The sequence below is a fragment of the Aphelocoma coerulescens genome (genome assembly GCF_041296385.1).
Source record: "Aphelocoma coerulescens isolate FSJ_1873_10779 chromosome Z unlocalized genomic scaffold, UR_Acoe_1.0 ChrZ_unloc_scaf_1, whole genome shotgun sequence".
In the NCBI taxonomy this organism is placed as follows: domain Eukaryota; kingdom Metazoa; phylum Chordata; class Aves; order Passeriformes; family Corvidae; genus Aphelocoma; species Aphelocoma coerulescens.
The window spans coordinates 1,546,853-1,570,621 of NW_027184086.1; the positions used below are offsets into that span (position 1 = coordinate 1,546,853).

At 39.5% G+C, this 23,769-nt stretch overlaps 1 protein-coding gene across 7 annotated transcripts in view; it reads right to left on the bottom strand.

Moving 5' to 3' along the window:
- FER (FER tyrosine kinase) overlaps positions 1–15,752 on the bottom strand; it is a 156,441-nt gene extending 140,689 nt beyond the window's left edge. For 6 of the 7 annotated variants that reach the window (XM_069002588.1, XM_069002590.1, XM_069002592.1 and 3 more), the window contains exons 1-2: positions 15,714–15,752; positions 2,412–2,523 (exon numbers count right to left, since the gene is read on the bottom strand). The gene's annotated coding sequence lies outside the window, so the exon portion shown is untranslated. Of the gene's footprint in view, positions 1–2,411; positions 2,524–15,158; positions 15,338–15,713 lie in introns of those variants that run through there. The other variant, XM_069002589.1, reaches the window with a different exon arrangement.
- Between the last annotated feature and the right edge of the window lie 8,017 nt (positions 15,753–23,769).

Here is a 23,769-nt window from a genome sequence, read left to right on the forward strand (position 1 = left end):
GTTGTTAACTTCATGAAGATATGGGGGTGCAGTGTTCAGCTCGTAAGCAAAAGCACCTGCGCTGTAATAGGCAGATGCTGACACAGCTGTAATTTCATGAGAAGTTTGGACAGAGAGAGATGGACCAGATGAGGACTTTTGCTCCAAATGGGAAAGGAGAAAACCTCAGTTCCTAGAGATGCTCCCAGAAATAGTCCTAACGATGAAGATGAGGAAGACCCTTTGCTCCCAGGGAAGGAGAAGGGCCTCTGTTTTTTGTTTCTGAATGGCTCAACCTTAAAATTGTACCCCAAAAAACTTCAAGAGTGGACCCTCGAAAGCAGTTGCAGGAAAAGCTGAAAGTCGGGGGACGGGACTCACATCGCAAGCAGAGAGACTCCTCTTCCTAAATGGACTGAACAGTATTTGGAAGTTGGCAGCTGTCTCGTTGTGATACTGTTTTCATAGAACGAGCAAGAAGAGACTTCTCTTCCTAAATGGACTGAACAAGGTTATTATGGAAGTGGTAAACAGACTGAACATCTTAAGGGTTGTCTTTTTACATTTTCAGTGGGAGAAGGGAGGAAGGTGGGGGGAGGAGGAGAGTTCTGAAGGTGGTATAATTTTTTTTTTTTCTTTCCTTCTTTTAGGTCTGTTAATAAACTTCTTTATATTCTTTCAAGTTTGGTGCCTGCTTTGCATTTCTCCTAATTCCTATCTCACAGAAGATAAACAGTAATGAGTGTTTTGGACCAAACCACTACACACACGTGAACAAAATTTGCATAATGTGACATGCCAGTGAAGTTTCAAACAGAATTCTAGCACGTTTTGTAAAAGCAGTAAAATACTAGTACCATCAAATAAGACATATGAGTTTAAGCTATTTTTTTTTATTTTGAAATCTAAGACAGATATAGACATATAGAGGTAGACATAGAAAAAAAAATTACTGGACATTTAAATGAGTCAAAAAATATTTAAGCTTAGGAGTCAAATATGTTTGACAGTCAATTCCAAGAAAGTAGGCCTTACTTTCTTTATAGTGTTATGCTCAAAACAATCAACTAATCATTCACAGGAAGTACACATTGAATGTACATTTAATAATATAGTGTGAATGGGCAACCAGATCTCAAACTGTTCTAAATTTAAGCAGTTACTGAAGACAATTTACAACTTCTCTCAGCCACCAACACTGTGGTGCAGTCAGATTCCAAACAAATCTGTGTTAAATTTTATCAGCCTAACAGTAAGAAACTTCAATGGTAGCCACATAATCCTTCAATACTGTAACACTCCCCTCAGGAAATAAAGCCAATATTCCAATTAGTCATGTTCCTGGATTCCAGCAGCAACTCTGAAGAAAATAGTTTCAATAACCAATCTACATTTAATTTAAGGATTGAAATCTGTCTGTGACACATGAAAATGGCCACGCCATGTCAGACCAAAGGTCCCGTGTGTGACACTGACTGAAACGAAATGAGCAAGCAAGAACAGAGCACATACAACACAACACTTTCACAAGATGCTCTCCTACACTTACAACAACTGGTGCCTTCTGCTACATATTGCCATCATTATATCCAAGGTTGTGATTGGTAATCTTATAATAATGATGGATCTACACACATCAGCTGGAACTTGTGGTTTCACAGTACCAGTGACAAGGCAGGCAACTAAAAAAACCACAAACCCAGAAAGCACACCTTGCCCCCAGCTAAACTCAGAACAGGAAAGCACAGCGCAGATCTGACTTCTCTCACTCTTCATACGCTGTCTGTGAATTTAGATTGCTCCTAAATCTGCATGGGCTCCAAATCACAGAGAATACAGAATGTCCTTTATTTTGCAAATACTTCCTACAAACATTAAAAAAAAGTATATCAAAATCAGAAAAGAAAGAGGATTTGGATTCAGAAGACAAATCCTCAAAATCAAGACTTCTGTACTGATCTAAAAGCATTTTTACAACATGTTATCAATTTGTTAGATAGTCTTTCTCAATTTTTCAATGTGAGGCTTACAGTAGTTACATTCCATTAAAATAATGAAATAAATCATTCTTAGCTATCCATCCCCAACTTTAATAAAAATTAGACATTCACACAACTGACATTTCTGTTAGCGTAGAATCTATTCCTGGAATGCACAAGACCATGAAACCCAAAACACATGTTTTACCTACCATTTGTTTACACTAACCAAATATTCAGATGATCATCTTTGTATGCATGGATACAGTGTATACAACAAACCAGCAAAATTAATCATTCCCCAAAGCTTTTGTCAACAATAAACACCTGAAGTGGTAACAAAAGCTAGTCTGATTATTTCAAAGCTGATTTGAAATGCTGGTCCACTCCAAGCAAAGCAGACAGCTGATTTTCAGGAACGCTCTTCTGCAAAGCATAACTTAGCTCACATACCTTAGAAGTTTTCCTCCAGAAATGTCCTTTAGTACAGTTTTCCTATGTCAGCAGCTACTTCCTCTGATTTTCACTTTCTGAAATACACTTGTTTTTTTCTTTTCTGGGGACTCTGTGAAAGAAAAAAATAGCGAACTTGTTTTTACTATTTCAGCATTTTCAAATACACTGCAAAATTCAAACTTAGGTACGTTGCCCTGCATTTTCAGATTATTACCAGAAGCCAGCTGCTTTTTTTTTTTTAAAGATAAAGTTTAACTGAAAGAAAAGAGCAGACTTCTCAAATGACTGCAGGTAGCAGTAGTACACACATAATTTTGAGTGAAGAAATAATTTTGCCTCTACACATGCAAGAGAAGATTTTTTTTAAGTTCTTGGCATTTCTCATGACAAGAGTATTGTAGCTGAAAAATTAGACAATTTTATTTACTTATGAACCTTGCCCTTGGTAAAACAAAAACAGAAGTCCATTAACCAGGAAAATGAAGGCCTGGAAGGCCAAAGTTTGTTATGTGAAAGATTAAGTTAGTAGTGCTGTTTTCATAAAAGTTGAACATGACAAGTGGCAACGTGAGAAAGGAATCACTCAAGACACATAAATTTCTTATATGGCTCTAACTACTCTAATATCTAGAAAAGTAAGAGGTCAGGAAGTTAGGATGACTAGCAGGACCAAAATTTCAAGTTGTAACTCTGGACTGCAATTTAGGTGAAGCAAACTGACACAGAAGGTTTTGATGGTTTATATTAAGAAAAAAAGTATATAAAATATAAAAAATGGTAAGGAACAAGCTTTGCATACAGCTTACAAGTGCAAGGAATACTGTAAAATCTACATGTGGACCCATGATAAGCATTCACTCACAATCTCATGCTAGAATGTCCAACTTTAGATGAGACATTCCCGAACGGTTTATTTAGCATTGCCCTTGTAAGAAAAACACATAAAGCAAAACTGAAAGAAAGACACAGTGTAAGGGTGTGTAAGGGTAAAGAAAGCAAAACTATTTTCAAAATCTCCATTATTTAAAACAAAGCACTGATCACAGACATGTTTATAAAATCTTACGAAGGGATAGGCTTAGTTCACATTTAAGCAGGCATTATTTAGTATTCCTTTCTGGTTACTTAGTGACGTTCAAGAAACAAAGAACTGCCTAATATAAATACAAAATTTCTATTCTCCATGACCAAAAATAGAAAAGATTGAGTGATGCTAACATTCAGTCACTGCAAAGGAACAGCAGCTATGCAAGCAGATACGAAAGCAGAAAAAAAAATGCAGGAGATTATAAGCATTATAAAATTCATCAAATTTCTAAAAAAACAGATATAAAATCATTTGTTCCAAAGTTTCAAAGCCCTAGGGAAAGTCTTCACCAGCAAAAAAGTACAAGCAGGAGCAAACATTAGAGTAAATTTGGCTCCAGTCTTTCTAACACAAATACAAACCAGGTGGAAACACCAGACTGTCACTGGACAGGAACACAAGTCCTAATCCACACTCAAATGGGACTCGTGAAAGTAGAACAAACACCACCATCAGCACCTGGGCACATTCAAGTTTCAAGCACATGTTAAGAACTGCATGTGGTAAAATGAAGCCCTTAAAAAAATTCCATTTATCAAATGAAACAACAGATTGGAGCCACTTCAACACAAAAAAGTTCTATCTTCTGCTCCCTGCACACAAACAGTAAACATAATTTTTTCTTTTTAAAGAACTACTCTACCACGTATTTTATAGTGCAGAATTTTGTTTGTCAGTACAAAAATTAAATGCAAACCCAACTTTTCTTTAGAATTCCAGTTACCACTGACTTTGTACCTATGTGCAAGTTTCATCTGCACACAGGTCATTAGTAGAACTTAAAGGAGGTACTACAAGTCCAATGCTGGTCTAATTGATAGGCATAGACTAGCTAGTACAGGAAAGCGTAATAAAAGCTTTCCAGTGAACTGCACAGCCATCTGTCAGAGGGCAATAAAATCTCACAAAATTTCCACTGCCATTTCTGAGCTCAAACATAGCTGAATCTGTTAGTTACAGACATCTTGCTACCTCAATGCAATCATCCCCTGGATAATGAAGATAAAAGAGACAGATTTATAAGAAGATAAATTCAGAGCAGAAAACCTAGATGACCTGTTGTTTTCTGAAATTACTACCAAGACAGTTAAGGCCAATTCCCAATCAGATCCTCTTTAGATTTAGGATATACAAGGCATTTTCTAAAAACAAAGCATCAGAGAAGCAATTAAAAATATCAAATTAATAGTGAAAACTCACCAGTCAGATGTTATTGAGCCAAAGCACCGAAGCATCACCTATCAAATTTCCAAATTATTAATTCTGCAAAAACTTAGGCTTAAGGTAAGCTAAGCAAAGAGGAATCACGAGTGGAAAACAAATCAATTTTTTTTCAGAGCTGACAAGGCAATCAGAAGGTAGCACAACACACTCTGACTTCAATAGTGCACAATGTGGTTAAAACCATACCTAAGAATCTGTAGATAGACTAGAATAATTCAAAAGAAAAAAAATCCAATGCAGCTTTTGCAGAGCAAAATCAGGTTTCAGAACTTGAAGAGTTCTGTGAAGGAATCAAGGATCCTGTGGAAGATGGTGTTGAAAGTGGGAAGTTTCTGCTGATGTCTCTGAAGGAAGCTGCTAGAGAACTGAAGATCTTGCAGGGTAAGACTTAAGAGACAAAGACTGACAGAGGAGAGAGCTCAGAAGCCTCACCATAGTCTGTGCCAGGACTGGGCTGCTCTTCAGAATGGTTACCTGCCTATGCATCATTACAGAAGCATCTGTGCTTTATACAAAATTACTATGATTAATCAAAACTGACAAATCATTACAAAACTTGCAGAACTTCAGAACTCTAAGCAGCAAGAATAGAAAACAGCAGATGAAGTCACGTGTCAATAAATGCAAAATAATACACTAGTAGGAGTTATTTAATACCATTACCAGAAAAAGTTGCAGTAGTCTCTGAACACACACCTTCAAAAACATTTGTTCAGCACTTTCAAGTGGTCAGGTTAGAAACCACCCAGAATATCAGACTATTTTTTAATGAAGGGAAGGGAAAATGTAATATGTTCTTATGCTGCTGATACGTTAGTGGTATTCCTATATGTTCAAGTTCTTCTAGCTCATGAAAAACATAAAGCACCAAAAAAGGTGCAGATAATATTGATCATAGTGTGGAGCAGCTTACACACAGAGAAAGTGAAGAGAATTTTTTAGCTCACAAAACAGGTAAGAATGACATGTCTAAGATCAAAGTACACCAAAAGAAAAAAATCATCGTGGCACAAAGTGATATGGTACGTCAGATGCCTGAAGTGTTTTCCAGAAGAACTTGAGAACATCAAATGAAATTTCTAAAAAAGTTGCTCTTATGTACTTCTTTGGCTAGTAAATAATTAAATTAGATAATTCAATGCCTAAAGACACTTCTGAGACCATGAAACAAAGAAGTACAGAATAATTATAAACAATCATTAAAAAACCACAGGTTTTAGAACAGCAAGAATTCCATCTCAAGATGTGTCTAAACTGTAAAAGCAGAACAGGAACTATTACTCTGCATTTGTGCCAACAGCCCCCTCTTATCTGACAGCAGCAAGTACTGAGCTACATGGATTTCACTTGGTCATGTGCAAACATCCTCAAACAGTGCATTCTCAATCTCTTATCCCTGCAGCTGTAGGAAGACCATGCTTTTCCCTAGCAGCTCCTGCAGCTGTGATGTTATTAAAAAGACGTGCAAATAAGAAGCAGTGGGTTTCATCAAAGAATAGGATTTACACTTGTCAGCAGTCCAAAACCAAAAAAAAAAAAAAAAAAAAGGCAGAAAGAAGCCCAAAAAACCAGCTCCCAGATTCTCTGCCTAGAATCACAAGTCACAATTCTGATTTTTTCAATCTTTCATTTTAAATCATTCTCTAAACCACTGCTATCCTCTAAACACCCCCCAACTGGTCTCCACCTCACTTAAGAAGTCAGAAGCTAAAATGGTGGGGGTACTCTAGGACCAACCAACTCTGAGAAGAACAGAGATTAGTTCAAATTACTTTCAAGCTCCTTGCCCAAGTGCTTACCCTCTTCCAAACAACATTATAATATATCCTTATTTGTTAGTTATCCAAAAATTCATGTTCTTTTTCCACAGAACTTCATCTTCCTATTTCTTCCCCCACCACACATCCATTCTGTCCAGCCTACAGCCAGCCAGTGAGCTTTCATGCTCACTGACCCCTACTTTATTCCAGATGACATCTCCCATTTGCCAAGACTATTCTAAACAGTAATCTCATTCTCCACCACACCTCCAGCTACTTCCCACGGCCTGATAACTTTCTCAGCATGCTCTTTATCGTCTCAGGACTTCTGTGAAAGAATGGGCAACGGGTAGAGCTGACATTTGGTAGTGAACCATGCAGTAAGTTCTTTTTGGGTGCAGTTACTCAACTATTTTTGCTTCCACCCAGTAGAAGTTTCTACCTCACAGTCACAGCTAAATAGCAAGACTGAATCTCACCAGGCAGAAAAAGAAGATGAAAACAGATGCAAGTTAAGAAGAAAAGAGCTAGTCCGGGTAACACAAGACACATCCTGTCAGTAATGCTTCAAGACTCTTCTGGTGTCTTGGTAACTCTGAAAAAGTGACAAAATAAGCCACACACCCCCCTTTTGCTTTCAAAGGGTAAACACACCTAGTTTCTCATTACCTTTCATGCGTTTGCAAGAAAAAAAAGCTTTCCTTCCTCTATTTTTCCAAGAATTACACTTTTCTTAAATTCAGTTCCAGGATGCAAGGAAAGGCATAGCTTCAACTGAGAGCTCCTTACCAACAAATTTTCACTGAACTCTCAACTCTGCAGTGTTGCAACATGTATCTCCACACTAAATCCTAGAAGAAAAATGGATTGAGAAGGATAAGGCTGCTAAAATTACTATCATGAGGCAGGTACTGTGCATCTCCAGCCTTGTTAACCAATTCTACCAGCTAAAGAAAAGGACTGTTCCAGAATTACGAAGAATTAGATAATGTTAAAATGTCCAAAAATTGGCCACAAAATGAAAACAGAATAAAAAATGCATCAGTGACTCAAGCTTGCTTAAAGTATATATTATATAGTGTATTAAAGAAATTTCTGAGCAAAAAAGAGCAACTAAAGAAAACTAAACTATTGCATTTTCAAGAGATTTCTTGTCTTAGATGACTAGCGAAGGTAGAAACAGCGTCTAGCAAAAGTCAGCACTGAAATTAAAAAGTACCTGTACTAACCACCTTTCCTAAAGAGTTATTCTATGCACAATTAACTTATCTCTTTGCTGATTTCTTTTAGATATTTAGATTTCAATTAGATACCAAGTCCTCTAGTCTGAAGGTAGGAAGCACTCTTCTTGAAAAAATACCCCAAACCTCTGAAAGTAGTGCTTCATATCTTGATATCCATCTGTCTCAAGATAAATACATTCTTAGTCACAATGAACACACACAAAATCCACATGCAAACTCTCACTCCCAAGGCTGCCTATGGAAGCATCTCTCCAGGGGAAACAGGATTGAAGAATACTCCTACTGAGGGTCTCTCATCATCACAAAGCTACACCTAAGACTCCTCCCTTAAGACTTCAGGTCCCAAAATTCACCTGGCTGCTGCCATTGCACATTTCAACTCAGAAATCCAGAATACTGCTAGAAGCTTCTTCCAGTAGCACTGTATTAACTCTCAAGATTTAAGGGCAGCCATAGAAAAAGATAAATCCACACTACATGAAAAACTTTTAAAGGTCCAGAGGCATTTAATTTCTTCCTACGGCCCAATATCAGGCAGAATGTCTCACTTCAGACAGAACAATTAGATAACAAATCTGCCATTAGTCCGTATATATGACAATACTGGTCTCCTCAGGAGAAGCATAATCTAGTTCCAACTATTTACTGCTCTTTGAAAAGAAATCCAAAGAGCAGTCAGGATGTTTCTTCTTCTTTTCTCCTTCATTATACTAATTACATCCTGGTTCATTAAGCCCACTACTTAGTTAACTCACTGTTCATTCAGTCTTCTTGAGGTCACTTATTTCCTTGGCATCACTTGGTACCACATTTAATGCACTCTGATTACACACTATTTTGTACAGAAAATACTGGCCATGAGGACCACAGGTCCATGAGAGTCCTGTCTCCTCCCAGCTGTTGATATTCCAGGCTGTTACACAGTAGGAAATATAACATGTGGTGTGGTTCAGTGAAAGGTGTTGCCTCAAGCCTTTGTTTGCTGTTCCTGAACTGTCTGCTCCTTCCCATGCTCCATATCTTAAAAGATACTGTGACAACCCTCTGTTAAATGGGATAGTTACTCTCACCAGAAATGGAGATGACTGAACTATGCATTTGTACCTTCTTACATGCTTTAAGTGCATAACAAATTTCAAATACATATATTCTACAAATAAATACCAAAATACATAACGAAACCTACCCATTCTTTCCTTAGCTCCAGTTAAGTTTTGTTTGGGTATCATCAGCCATCCTAGTTGTAAAGAACACTCATTCTGAAGGGTATTATTCTCATTTGAAAATGTATGAATGGATCAAGCTTTAATTAACAGGTATATTATAAACAATTAAGAGTGGTAGAGGTTTAATCTTCCAGGTGTCTGGACATGTGGTCCTGAAGCGCATGTGCACGCTTGGACTCTTCACATGGAAACTGATTTGCATAAGTAAGATTCAGCCTGTCTGATCTTTATTGCAAGAGATTAATATTTTATACACAGTCTTTCCTTCTGCCTCTCAAAACTATTCTTTTCAGAAATCATACCAGGCAGACAATATTTCACTTAAAAAGACAGTCAGTATTCTTTATAACATCTTTCATAGATAGTCTTCAGAAACAAGTTAGAGATGACAAAAATGTTGTATTGTAGGCAAGGGTTATTTAGCTCTCTCAGAATTCTTGCCTTATTGTACTCTGAGACAGCTGAAGGGAATTTGACTGACTGCATCTTTAAACCTGAAATCCCAACTTAATCCGAGAAAAATTTGGTAGCAGGACACAAGACATGATATTGTAATGGCCAAATGTTAACTACCACCTGCTTAATCAGAGCTTTGGAAATGGCAGCTCCCCCCTCAAAAGCACACTGATCACACCCAGGCTGCTAACCCCTACATTCCTCATTTAGGCTCCCCAAGCCTGGATGGGGTGACTTTGGTGATGAAACACTAGACACAAAAAATCACCAAGTCATGGCCCATCAGACTGATTTTTTGCACTGCATGCTTCCTGGAAACATAAAGTCTTGGGACACAAGGCATACAGGGGCAGGATACCTCTTGAAGACTGTTCTACAAATCTGCTGCAATGAGCTTCCATATTGTGGCTGAAGCAGAGCCTGGAGAAAACTCCCATCAGCTACGAGCAGGTTTCCTTTCAGAGGGTACCACCTGGCTCCAGAGAAGCAGAGCCAGAACGCACGCAGCATGGAAAACTACAAGACCCTGGAGGAGCACAAGAAATGACTCAACCTGAGAATCTGACCTTGGTAAGAATGGCATATAATTACCTTCTTATACTGATAAAAAAAAAGGAATCATTTAGATAAATCAGATTATCTGGATGCCAATTAAATTAATTAAAACAGTGACTTCAAATTTACTTAACACATCCACTGATGAGAGATCTTCCACTCAAATTTCAACATTCACCTAATCCAAAAGGCAGAACTAGGTATTATATAGCTTTCCTCTATCTTTGTTACAGACCCTTTAGAACTGTTTGCTTTTTCAGATACACACGTCAGCTGCCAACATTTTTTCCATATTTGGCAAATTAGGCATTTCCTTTTATCTGGTGAACTTCAGTTTATCAACCATATCATGGAAATTTCAGAAAAGACACTCTCCTTGGGAAGAAATACAGCATCCACAGTCTTGAAATATAACAAATATACCAAAAATAAAAAAGGATGTGTTTTTCTGATTCATGTTTTCTATTTTCTAATCAGTAAAAAGCTGCTGCAAAGTTGTATGATTTTCCTTAACACTGCAATTCTCACATTTTGCTGATTGCCTACTTGTTTCAAAAATACCATTTTTACAATGCTTAAACTGTCACTTTTTTTTTAACCACTTTGCTTGACTGTACCCCCTTATCTGTACTTCCTGAAACTTAGTTAGAATGCAAATGCTATGGGTTATTGTTTTACACTTATGAACATTTCAAAGCAGAAGTCACAACTAGGAAGTCAGATGCTATCTTAAAGACACATGAAACATAGGAAGCTTTAACATAACTCTAAAAAGCTATACGTGAGCAGACACCATAGCAATACACCACAGTGATCATATTTTAACACATTTATACAATTTAACAGTAGATAGAACAAACTTTAGGTATTCAAAAATCAAGATTTATCCTATGATGCTACTCCTACTTTTTTATAGGTCTACCAAAGGTGAATTTTGTCATTTACTAGTGCAGCAGCTAACCTCCACCAGCTGAGCCATTATTAATAGGTTGTCTGAGTGCTAGAGCACCAAGCATTCAATAAAATAATTCCTGTCTTACTAACTAACCATTAAATCTATGTCCTTTCCAACTCTCTATTAAGAAAGAAAACAACTTATAAGTGCCACTCTCAATTCAAACAGCACACATTACAAATGTAATGACAAACCATGTAAGATACAATATGCTGTCAATGTATGGAATAAGATTTTCCAAATTTTCTAAAGCAAAACATTAGGCATAAACAGAACTGGCAAAAAGCAGCAAAGCTGACAAACCAAGTACAAAATTAAGAGATGCACAAAATGAGGATAAAAACCCAAATTCCACCCTCTTTGGAATATGCACTCTGTGATTGTGTAATTACTTTCACAGCCTTTTCTCCAAAAATGCCCAACTCATTTATTAGAGATGATGGAGTGCTCTGAGTATGACTCAGCATTTTGTCAGAGGGGCTCATCTTCACGAGTCTTATCACATTCACTGCTATAATTGTATGTCTCCTGTTTACTAAACAGGCAATTTCGGCGAACAAACGGCTCATGATTAATGCACTTTAACACTGCTCTGGATTTAACTTCTGCTTCTGGCAAAGAGTGCTTACATAATATGCAACAATTCACAAACTTTTCACAGGTTGCCACTACTTACAAGAAAACTGATTTTTCATTAGGTCTTAATTATGGTAATTTAGTTTTACGCTTAAGCTTAATTTCTTAATGTTTCAGCTCCTTGTATTGAAATAAGTCGCTTACAGATTAATGGTATGAAAAAAAAGGTTGTGAGACTCAAGATCAAGTAATGACAATTGCAAGACAGCTGTCTTCAGACCAAGATTTGAATGCCATATAGAAAAATGCCAAATACAAGAAAAAACATTTAGTACTTACTCACTAATTATTTTCTTATTAGCTCTTACTAAGTGAGGGTTGCAAGTGGACTACAGTATCATGCACGCAATATTGTACAGCATACCTAAAACACAGATTAACAGTGTACACATGATTTTTGTATTTCCCCCTCAACAGCTAACAGTTAGCTTCATGTGATTGTCTTAATAGAAAGCTACACCACAGAAAGCTCTCACAGTATACAATTAGTGCTGTTACTCCACATTCACCCAGTCAACAAACTAAAGGAATGATTTTGTCCATGTAGTAACTGTCCCCTCAGTAGAAAACAAGAGCAGCCATTTCAGAAAGCCTAACAAAATACCCTTGTTGCTCAAGATGCAAGCACACAACGTAAACAAGATTCTAAAGAGCCAACTAGTACTCTCCAAAGATCAGTAATTCTGTGAAACCTGTACATGGGGACAGAAATCAGCCACTGAACTGCAGCAAAGTTATGAGTATAGAGAGTTGTCTCTACAGACTGCTACGACACACATTTGAGTATTGTAAGCAGATTAGTAAGAAACCCAGATATGAAGAAGAAAGTCTGAAATTGCATCTGGTTAAAGCACCTGGCATTGTCAAGTGTAGAAGGCACCAATGCAAGGGAAGCTGGCTACTACAAACAGCAATCTGAAATCCAAAGTAGAATGATGTCATGAAGTACAGTTCACTCACTCAGACTAAAAACAGCATTAAGCCCTAACTTACTGGGAATTTATTTTTATTATCATCAGGGAAACACACAGGAATTAAAAAATTCCCTATTATTTACTTCTTCTTCTTATTATTTTTTTTATTCTTACTATTATTATTAAACTCATTACACTCAAAACCAAACTGAACTCTGCATTTAAACTTGCAGGAGAAAATAGAAAAGAATTACAGTAATAGTCACAAATATGATTTCATGCTACAAGGTGACAGCAATCAAAGCCTTCCATCTAAGGAAGCTGTCCTACAAGAGAAAAAAAGTAATAATCCCAAACACAAAAATAAAAGCCATTTTAGAAGGGCTCTAGGTGTTTTCTACAAATCCTCACCAAAACTTTGTATGTACTGTATGAGGCCCTACACATAACTCTTAAAAGGTAACTATCTTCTCTCAAACCCTGGAAAGAAAGCTATGAATTTCACTCATTCACTGCTGAGAAAAAGTTTCCAAAATAAACCTTTGCAAAGAAATGCTACATTTACCTCACACAAATGTTAAACAGCAGAAACTTTCTGCATATTGTCATGCACAGAATTTTAAATCCTTTAACTCCCTAATGAAATGTGACTACTCAACAATTCCAAGACTATCTCTACTGTAGAATAAAGCTCTCCGCTAAGTTTTTGAAATCCATTTTTACAAAGCAAACACATCAACAATATAATTAGGCCAGTACTAAGTGGGCAATTTTATCTTAGAATAGGAGCATACACGCAGCTTACTTCCTACTAGAATGTGTTTAGGCTTTCCTGTCTTCTTTTACTGCTTCGTTTCTCCTCCCCCCCCCCAGCAAAAAAATCTCTTTTCCTTTTCCTAGACCTACTTCCCACACACTGCAAAAAAACTCCTCCCTGTGAAATAATGACCTCATGCTCCTAGCCCATCTCCTTGTATGGAGCAATTCCGGGAATGCTGCCAGCTCTCTCCGCCTCCAGCCTGACATGGCAAACATACCTTCCTTCATCCTGCTGCTTCCCAGCTGAAGGAACATCGAGGGCAGGCGGCAAGTGGGGAGGGAAGACCAGGCAGGGAGAGGGGGTTTCCCACGGACAAAGAACAGACCACCGGATGCCTGCCCCACTCTCACATCTAACACAACTTTATACCACCAAAGCACCTCTGCTCCCCACGGCAGGAAGAATGACAATGAGCTCTCAACATTTTAAGTATGGAAATACATCCCATGTCACCTAACTGCAGTGCAACGCCCGCAGCCAAGCCTGACTTCCCTTGTTATGACCTTAGTTAAGTATCTCTAGTCTAGTGGAGCAAATGTCACTTCTCCTCCTCTCTTAACAAAGATCCATCTCATCTTTGCAGCACTATAAAGTTCTTTGATACAAAAATTGGCTGGATATCCTGTGCACACACTTTTACATTATTTTATATTTTGTTGCTAGTTAGTCTTTAAGCTCTATGTAACAACTTCAGAGGAACTGAAAATTTCTGTTCTCTATATTATTTATCACCTTCTCCAGCCTGTCTTTGCTTTCAAGTATCAGAATTATTTCTACATGATCACTTTATATACTGGCAATCCAAATACCAAGTGACAAAGGATCTTCCTTTGAAAGACTCAGTTGTGACATGAAGTTACAGTTGTAGAAAATCAGGAAAGGTGATGGATAACTGAGCTTTTGCTCAGCTAGTAAGCGACCTTGTACACATGAGACTTGATATCTTCCCTCAAAGAAATATCTCTGAAGCCCAACTCTTCCGGGGTTAACAACTTTAAAGTGGTAACAGTACTGACAATTTCTGTCAACACATTAAAAAGGAATTTATAAAATAAGGGAACATACATTAGTCTCACCAACAATAATCATTACTCCATCTGAACCTACGTGTCCATCATCTGCAATTTGCTTTGACTGTGAGCAGATGATGTGTGCATGTCCCACCTCTTTGAGACTCTCAAAGACTAGCACTTACGTGTAATAAAGTGTAGCAGCAATCTCCTTGTTAGGTATTATTCAGCAAGTAAAATTAACTTATTTTAATACCCAATAAATTCTTTTAGTCAAGAAGTTTCATGCACCACGACTGGTTTATTTCACACCGCAACTCCTCAAAGGAATCTGCATTAGAATGCAGCAGAGCACCAAAGCCACTTTGAGCAAGTCTGTTTCAAAGCACGGAAAAGTTATTTCACCTACTTGAAAAGCAGTGATGCCCTCCTGCAGAGAAAATGAGCTGGCTTGTTTCAAAGGCCTTACAAAACCCTTGGTGTTCACACGGGATGTGTCATTTCAGGGGCGCATGCTCATGTAAAGTCAAACCAAACAGAAACATACACCAATACGAAAAGGGATGTTTAATGCCCTTCTGTGTAATCCATTTTCGAACACCAAACGTGAGTATTCAGTACCCTTGCAGATACCAAAGTCTTAAACACACAAAGCATTAAAAAGCACACGAAAAGCGCCGGGGCAGCTGCACTGAGAAGGCCCCACCGTGCAGGCTCCAACGCTAATGCAGAAGTTAAGGCAGCCGCTGTGTTGTACAGAGCTGTCACGGAGGGACCAAGGAGGGAGAGAACTCAAAAACCCAAACCGACCCCCCCCCGGCTGTTGCATTTATTGGGCCGCGGGGATGGTCACCCACCGCAGCTCCTGGCGGTGGCCGGCTTGTCCTCCCGCTAGTCCCAGCACCTCCAGCCCGCCCGGAGCACGGGAGAGGAACAGACACGCCGGGCACACCAGGGCCGAACCCGCCCTTTACCTCCCCCCGCCCCGGACCTCGGCGGCGACCCGGGGAGGGGGCGGGGGCGCGATCCGCGCCCGCCACGCTGCCCCTGCCCTGCCGGGGCGGAGCCGCCACCGGGCGAGCGGCGCCTCTGACACCTCCCCGCGGGACGCGACCGGGACGCGACCGGATGCGGCCGCCGCCGCCGCCCCGGCGCAGCGAAGCGCAAGCGGCGCCGCTGCCCGTTCCGCCCCGCCCCGCCCCGCCCGCAGGTAGAGCCGGCGCGGGGCCCGCCCGCTCCCCCGAGCCGGGCGCGGGTCCCGGTGCTCCCGCTGTTCTCGGGGGTCCCGGAGGTCCCGGGCCGAGGCGGGGCGGGGCGGGGCGGGCGCGGCGCCGGCGGGGCGGGGGCGGTCGGACCCCGGCGCGGGCGCGACGCCGGCGGGGGCGCGGACGGCGCGCGCGGACCGTCCCTACCTGACAAGCCGAGCCCCCTCCGCCGCCGCGCGCGTCACGGGCCCCGCCCCCTCCGCGTGACCCCGCGCCGGCCAATGGGCGCGGTGCCGCCCGCCGCCCCGCCGGCCAATGGCGGCGCGGTCCGCCTCCCGCTGACGCGCGCGCGCGAGGGGGCGCGCCCGCGCCACCGCCTCCCGCGCGCCTCCGTCTCCCGGCAACGCTCCCGAGCCCTCCACCCCCCCCGCGCCGCGATACTGGGGACACCCCTCGTGGGGACACCCCTCACCCCTCGTGGGGACACCCCTCGTGAGGACACCCCTCGTGGGGACACCCTTCGTGAGGACACCCCTCACCCCTCGTGGGGACACCCCTCGTGGGGACACCCCTCGCGTCCCCGCGGGTCCCTGCTGCCCGCGCCGCCGTCAGGGACGTGTGGGTGCCGGCGGGACGGGGGCCCGTGAGGCTCAGCGGTGGGAGATGCTGGGACAGTCACTCCTGGGCATCGCAGCTGCCGGCGGACAGACGGACAAGGAGTCCCCCCGTGTTCTGATGCTTCGGCAGCTCCGTGTCAGGGAGAGGCAGCGGGAAGTGAAAAAAGCAAGGGGGTGAAAAAGAGAATGGTGGTTTAAGGAAAAAAGGGGGAAATGTAAGGGGCGAAAAATAAAAAAGGGGTGGGTAAGAAAGGAAAAAAGAGAAAAGGGGAAAGAAAAACCAAAACGGAAAAGAAGGGGAAAAGGAAAAGGAAAAAAAAAATGGAAAAAAGACGACGAAAAAAGAAAGAAAAAAAATGGAAGGAAAAATGAAGGCCAAAAACAGAAGGGAAAGAAAAAGGGGAGATGAAAAAAAAAGAAAGACAAAAAAGATGGAGGAAAAAAAGACTCAAGTAAAAAGAAAAAGAAAAAAACCTGTTACTGTGACACTACCTTGACAGGTTTAGGGGAAAACCATGAATATTAAAGCTTTTTATATTGTCTTTTATAATAGATTATGCTCAAAGCAAATGAAAAAAAAATTAATTTAATGAAGCAGCAATAACAAAGTCTGGTAGCACAATCCATTTCATACATACTGAAGAGCCCCTTAACAGTTTATATTGGAGCTACAGATAAGTATCCCTTTTTTTTTCTTTTTTTTTCCCTGAGAGGTTGGCAGTGATATTTAGTGGTATTTAGGAAGGAGGTTAAAAACCAAGATGTGCACAGAGCAGCCATATTCCAATTCATGGCTTCTTTTTAGACCAGAGTGTTTATAGAGAGCTAATGAAGTTTTGCTGTGTGCAGTTTTCCACCTCTGTTTAAGCCATTCACACCTTTTCTTCCCAAATATCTTATAGAAGTAATTTCCGTTATTTACCTGTTTATGAAATGAGAAAAAATTGCATTCCTTTGTACCTCATCTCTATGCACCTTGAGGCAAATTGTGACCTATATGCAGTTATAAACAAATATGAATAGTACTGAAGGAAAAAAAAAAAGCTATTTAGTTAGAAAATGGGAGTTTAGGATGTAATTTACATTTGTAGATTCCCAACTAGGTTAGATGTGAGATAAAAATCTTACATGCTAACACTGAATTCGCTGTAAGAAATCAATTAGAATGTTTTATGGCAAAGGCAGGTGCAAACAACCTAAGCCAGTCTTGGTTCAGCTATATTTGTACATCGAGTATTTCGTTGGGCAGATATCTTGTTAGTCTCACATGCCTACAGAAGATGTTGCGTGATTTTTGTCCACAGTTTGATAGTTTAGCTGGCCTTGAAACCCTTCAGCTTTGTGAAAACTGGTAGGCAGTGGTATGAGGGGAGGAAAACCTTTCCTCATTAGTTTTCTGATTAGAATTTTTTAAGCTTTATTCAAGAACCTAATTGATTTTTGAGGAAGAAAGGAGTCTATACATTTTTTAATGTAACAAGGTTGGCTTTTTTTCCCCAAAGCTTTCATATATTTGTTAAATAGAGGTGAAAAAGAGATAGTCCTATACTATAGTCACTGCAGTGTAGTGTAGACATGCAAAATATTTTGAAAATCAAATTGTTTATTTTATATAGAAAGTGCAATCATTAATTGAATACAAAAAGCTTTAAAAGTACATCAGCACTTGCAATTAAAATCCAAATTGGCAAATTTATTTGTAAAAAGATGCAGATCTCAATCCTTTTCTTGCTATCCCAGTCTTCCAGTTCTGAACACATTCCTTCACTCAGCCGAGTACATATTTCCTTTGCCCTTTTCCTCCCAAGGCTGACCCACGGCCCAGTGCCTAAGTACAAAATTGGAGAGGCTGCTTCCTGCAAGTATCAGAAGAGACAAGAAGGATCAGGGAAACGGATGTGTTCTTGCTTCAACACGTTCTGTCAGTCCCCAGATGTACTTTCTTCCAACCTCCTCCCTCTGCTCCTGAAGCAGGATGCTCTGCCTAAGTGGGGGTAAAACAGCTCGAACTGGACCCTATTTGCAAAAATTTTCAGTGGCGGATGGAGAAGGGGCCTCATGCTGTGTTTGGTGTTGAAGAATCAGCACGATTCATCAGTCCCAAAGACATTCTGAGGATGTGAAGAACAATGTTTCCTGACGGAAACCGGCACTGGTGAGGATGTGGTAGGTGAAGTTGCTGTTAGAGGCACCAGCAAGTGATAGTGCTGATAACTTATCTCAAGCTGCTGAGGTGATGCTGGAGGCCCAGAGACATTTGACTCTGAATCATTTTATACCACAAAAGCCCAGCATCTCTTTTTAATGGCAGGGAATTCCAGCACACCATTTCACAGAGTGTGTGGAGAGATTCCACGCTTGGATGGGGATGGCCCTCAATGCTACTCCTCAAGGCTGAGAAAAAAGGATTTGCCCTTGATTGCTGGTATGGGTAGCATCAATCTCTGGTTCATAATTCTTTTGCTGGCTTTAATATCATTCCTTCAATATTGCTGCAATAATTCATGCACTATACTAGTAGTTACAACTATCTTCACTGTGTAGTAACAAATTCTGATTAAGGTCCCTTAGTCTAAACATTTTTATCATCAACTAAAAAAAATAATTCTTCTATATTGGTTTGCTATCCTTAACTCTGCAGGACAAGGCTGTACGAAGGTTCAATTATGCTTATAAAAATCTTCAGACATAATCTCTTGACCAAGTCTGGACTGGGTTTGGATCCAGCCACACCTAGGTTCCTCTCTGAGGAGTATGTTAGAAAGCTAGAACCTTTCAGAACCTCATGATGCAGCAGGAGGGTTTAGCTCATAAACCATGTTGAAAGTTTCCATTTTGTCCTCAGCAGCTCCTAATGTTCACTCCTACACATTATATCTTCATTCTAGACCAGAGGTGATCAACATCAGTACTTAATACCTGCTGGATTGGACAACGGTGGCATTGAAGCATTATTTCACTCCTCATCGCAAAACTGCCTCCCAAGAAACTTGGCAAGCACCTGGACACATGCTGAGTTCCATGGTGCAACTCCTCAACAGCTACCAGGCAGAGTACTTAATGGCCCAACCACCTGAAACAATTGCAGCTGTCTAATAAAAACACTTGAAGAAATCAGTTCAGTATCCTGGGTCTTTCTTCACCTCTCATATGACTCATTTTCTGTAAGCTCATGCTTCAGTTTCTTCTGGCTTTCCAACTACCAGAGAATTTTCAGTCTATCATAATCTATTCACCCACCATTGTGACCCTAGAAATACCAGGGATTGGCTACTTGAGTAGTAAAACTCTTGTCCTATTCAGGTAAACTGTAGGTTTCAAGAATCCTTTTCCCTTTGTTCTTCTGTTTGCTGCTACTCCTCTGGTATATGGCAAGTCTATAATTCAATCAGCACATTTTCATGATTTTTAATGGTTCTTTTCTACCTCTATCTAGTTTCTTTGTTTATGGCACATTGCCTAAAATTCCTGGATGTGACATGCAAGTTATCTTTTGTTCTATACTGCTGATATTGATGTTGAAAAACCTCTAAGTTATTCTTAGGAGACATACTAAAGCATTATATTACTTCAAGAATAATGACTGTAAGCTAAATTACATGCCTGGAAGGGAAATATAAATGTAGGAAATAGAGAGATGGAAAGTTCCTTATTATCACTCCTTCAAAATGCTGAAGTAAAATGGGAGTCATAGCAAAACTCAACATTAAAAAAAGGCTCCTGGATATACTAAGGAATTTTATTATACGCAAGTCAGCAATACAGAAAGTTTAATATAGATATATACTCAGAAGTAAAGATTGTAAACAGATGTCTGAAAAACAAAATAATAGATTTTAAAAGAAAACCCAACAAAAGCTTATCTCTGGCTTTTAACCTGCAGTATGTTTCCTTGATCCCCAACAAAGGCATATTAATTCCTTCCTGTTGAGCTAGATTTGCTGCAGTTCCTTGATGAGTTAGGCATGAAAGAATGTCTTTTTCTAAACTATTTTACATCTTTGAAAAAAATTGCAGTTTACCATTTACTCATTCTTTTCTTAATTTCTGTCACTATTATTGTAAAGAAATACCAGAAAACATTTAAATAACTATACAAAATGTGTATTAAAGCACCAGAGCTTTTGTGTCAGGAAGAGAATAATGTTGCTACCACTCTTATGAAAATTACTCTGGTTCTTCTATTGCATATCCAGATAATAACACCGTAAAACTGAGGGATGTTAAAGCAATGAAGCAAAGAGCATGTGAACACAGAGCTAAGCAAACAGCTGAACTCTCTTTTTACCTCTGCTGTAGGTATTCTACTTATGCAAAGCACTCTCCGCCTCAGTATTTCTATCTATAAATGACAACATCAATACTTTCCTTGAGGGATTTTAGAAGGTGTAGATTGTTAATATTTATAAAGCATTTTCAAATTTTTGTATGGAAAAGGTGAAAAAAATGCTAATAATAGTAAGCAGAATAAGGATATTACAGTTATTCTATCACTGATAATAGAAGTCTTATTTTCATATTCTTTTTAGACATTTTCATTATTACTTGCTATTTTTCTCCTCTCTACCCTTCTTTTTCTCCCACCCCCATTTTGTACTTCATATTTTGAATTTCAATGTCTGTTGCTATGACAACACCACGATCTGACTAGTGCTGACTTCAAACCCTTTTCAAGTCTATGCTGTGCTATTTAAAACTACACATTTTGTGTTTAAGGGGTCTGGAGGTTTCCTTAGAATAACCTGACAGGATTTTCCCAGCCATAAGCTATGGTGCAGATACACATTCCTAAATCCTAGTACTTACCTATGCTTTTCCATCCCAATACACATTAATTTGAATATTTGCTTCTCTATAGTGGCTAAATAAATGATGGTGGAATTAACAGAAGTAAGCATACTTGTGCATTTCCATAAATATTTACATATATGCACATATATGTGTATATACATAGACAAATAAGCAGGCTCAATGTGCACATACACAATTTGTTTTTCATCAGTGTAAACTGTAATCTGCCACAGAACTTCTCAGAGAAGTAAAAGGAACCAGCACGTTCTGTTTAATTTTACAATGAATTAAAACTCAGCAGACATAAGGAAAGATTGCCAGTGATGTGAGGGAATTCAAGTCGTGGTTTTATTTTTAAAATCTGCTACTGATCCTTGCTAATGCCTGAGTACAAAAAACAAGCATGCAGTGGAGCATCCACTCATAATCCAAAGCTAAAGACAGACATTCAAATTTCTGATTTTGCATCCAAATTTCTGATTTTACATTCAGACTCCTGATTTCCTAAAACTGTTTAAAGTCCTGATAAATTTACTGCTGTTACCATTAATTAGTCATAAGCTGCATCCTAATAGATGGTCTCAGATAAACTGCTCAAGTACTGGAGCACACACACAGGAATCTCAACAGGGGGTTTAAATAATGTCCTGCATCAACTTGTGATAAGGGAGGAGACAGAAGACCTATAGATAAGTTCCTGAGCATTTAGATCAATTAAAAAATAATTAGAGTTTATGCAATGTCATTTCAATGATCCCACGTTACTGATATGACAAGCCCAATTTTTATCCTGTGCTCAGATGGCATGACAGACTGACACACTTTTAATTTTCCTACCTCTAGCTCTATGGAGCAGCATTGCTAATCCATATTATTATGCTCCTAACTATTAAAAAAAAAAAAAAAAAAAAAAAAAAACAACCAAACCAAAAAAAACCAGATCTGGTTATTACTCTTAAGCTAAAGGAATAATAATTTCTCAGCTAAATATCTCTCCTTGAAAATCATGGGATTTATATTTTGCTGCTTACCTATCCAGACCGGAAAACAGTGTAAATGTTTACCATTCCGATGGTACAGAAGCCACCTTAAAAGATGTCAGTGGTGTTAAAGCAAATTCATTTTCCAGCTGCAAGAAAGCAAGCCAGCTGTATGTGGATGGTAAAAGCCCACTGAGCTTTCTGTTGGTATTTTATTTCAGACTGCTGTTCATGATTTTAAATCTTTGGATAAAATACCTGAAGTCAGCATTGATTCCTCTGCTACCCTTCCCACCTTAGAGATATTTCCCTCCTCAGTCTTCAGCATTTTCCTCACTTCTGCTTCCAGAAGTGTTTATACAACTGTTCTGCAAAAGAGATAAAGGAGATTACCTGGCTTTAAAAAAATACTCTGATATTTTAAAATGTACATAATTCATTATGTAAGTCTTGTTATGATTTCCCAAACAAAGTGTGCTCCCTATCTGCTGAACACCACAGCCAGAGAGCTGTTGGGCCAGCACAACTCAGCCACACAAGGCTCAGTGTGAGCCTCCAGGAAGGAGGATGAGTGTGGCAACTCCTCAGGCTACTATTGCTACTAAACAGTGCCTTTCCTGAAGCAACAGGGTGACAATACCTCTTTGGTGGCATCATACTGACCCCTCCAAACCTGGGATAGGAGATTTTTTCTACTCTGAGAAGACAGAAGTGTAATGCACATGCTTAGCTACTTGATACGTTTAAATAAATCACGGCCTTTACTGTGAATACATTTGTATAAAACAGTTTTCAATGTATTAAAAAAAAAAACACCTTGAGGACAAATTTCAGCTTGAAGTATTCCTGTGTTTCACACTCAATGCACATTCCTCCTCCCATGGTGCAATATGCTACTACCCTAGGTTGTGCTGACACAGCTTTTGGTAGGAGTACATTGTGAACAAAACTGATAAAACTAAATAAAATCCTGCAAGCAAACAAAAAAATCTTTAAAACAGAACTTGTTGGTCCATGGTCTAGAAGCTCAGCCTTTGCCTTGAGACAGCAGAACAGGTTGAAGATTTAATCATTCTGGATAGCTTATATCTACTATGGTAAAGAACAGGAGTCTTTCTAAAATGTAAGCAGCAGCAGAAGATAAACTTCTTCATTAGCCTAGAAGTCCCCAAGAAGGCAGACATGAAACAGAGGGGAGAGTTTATAAGATTACATATTTTTTAGGTGTTGTTCCTTTAAGGAAAAGCCTTTAGGATGAAGGGTTTGTATAAATTTGTCTCCACAGCACCATGGCTGGTTAAGCAACTTGACATCTTCATAGGAAAAGTGATGGAGAGGTGCTTCCCAGAGCCAGTGCACCAAGAGATGCAGCTCTTCCCTAAACCTCTTCCTAGATGTAACAAAAAACGCTGCATGGATTTGATTTGTGAAATTGGATTACTCTACTGTTATTTTTACCTTTGTCTGGTGCCAAGGGTTATGACAATACTAAAACCTGTTAAAATATTTTTCTCACTTCCTCATTTCCATACTTGGGAGGTTTTTTTATCTGAATGGGGTATAAGTTGCCCCATATTTTATCATTTTGGTTTTGCTACCTAGATAGACCTCAAGGGAAAAGCCAAAGTACTATTGTTGTCCTGATGTCAGAAACATGTTATTAAAATCCTGAGTCTTTTTGTAATAGAACTGTCCTGTCTGGCAATATTTTTTCAGTACCCATTAGTAAGAGAGTACCTGGAGGGACACCATGTCATTGCAAACTACGGAGCTGAAGAATTTAGGAAGAGACAACAGTGGAGCTCCCAAGGCAAAAAATGTCAATTTTGCCATTATTTACTTTGAAGCTTTTATGGAGAGGCACAGGGATTTCTT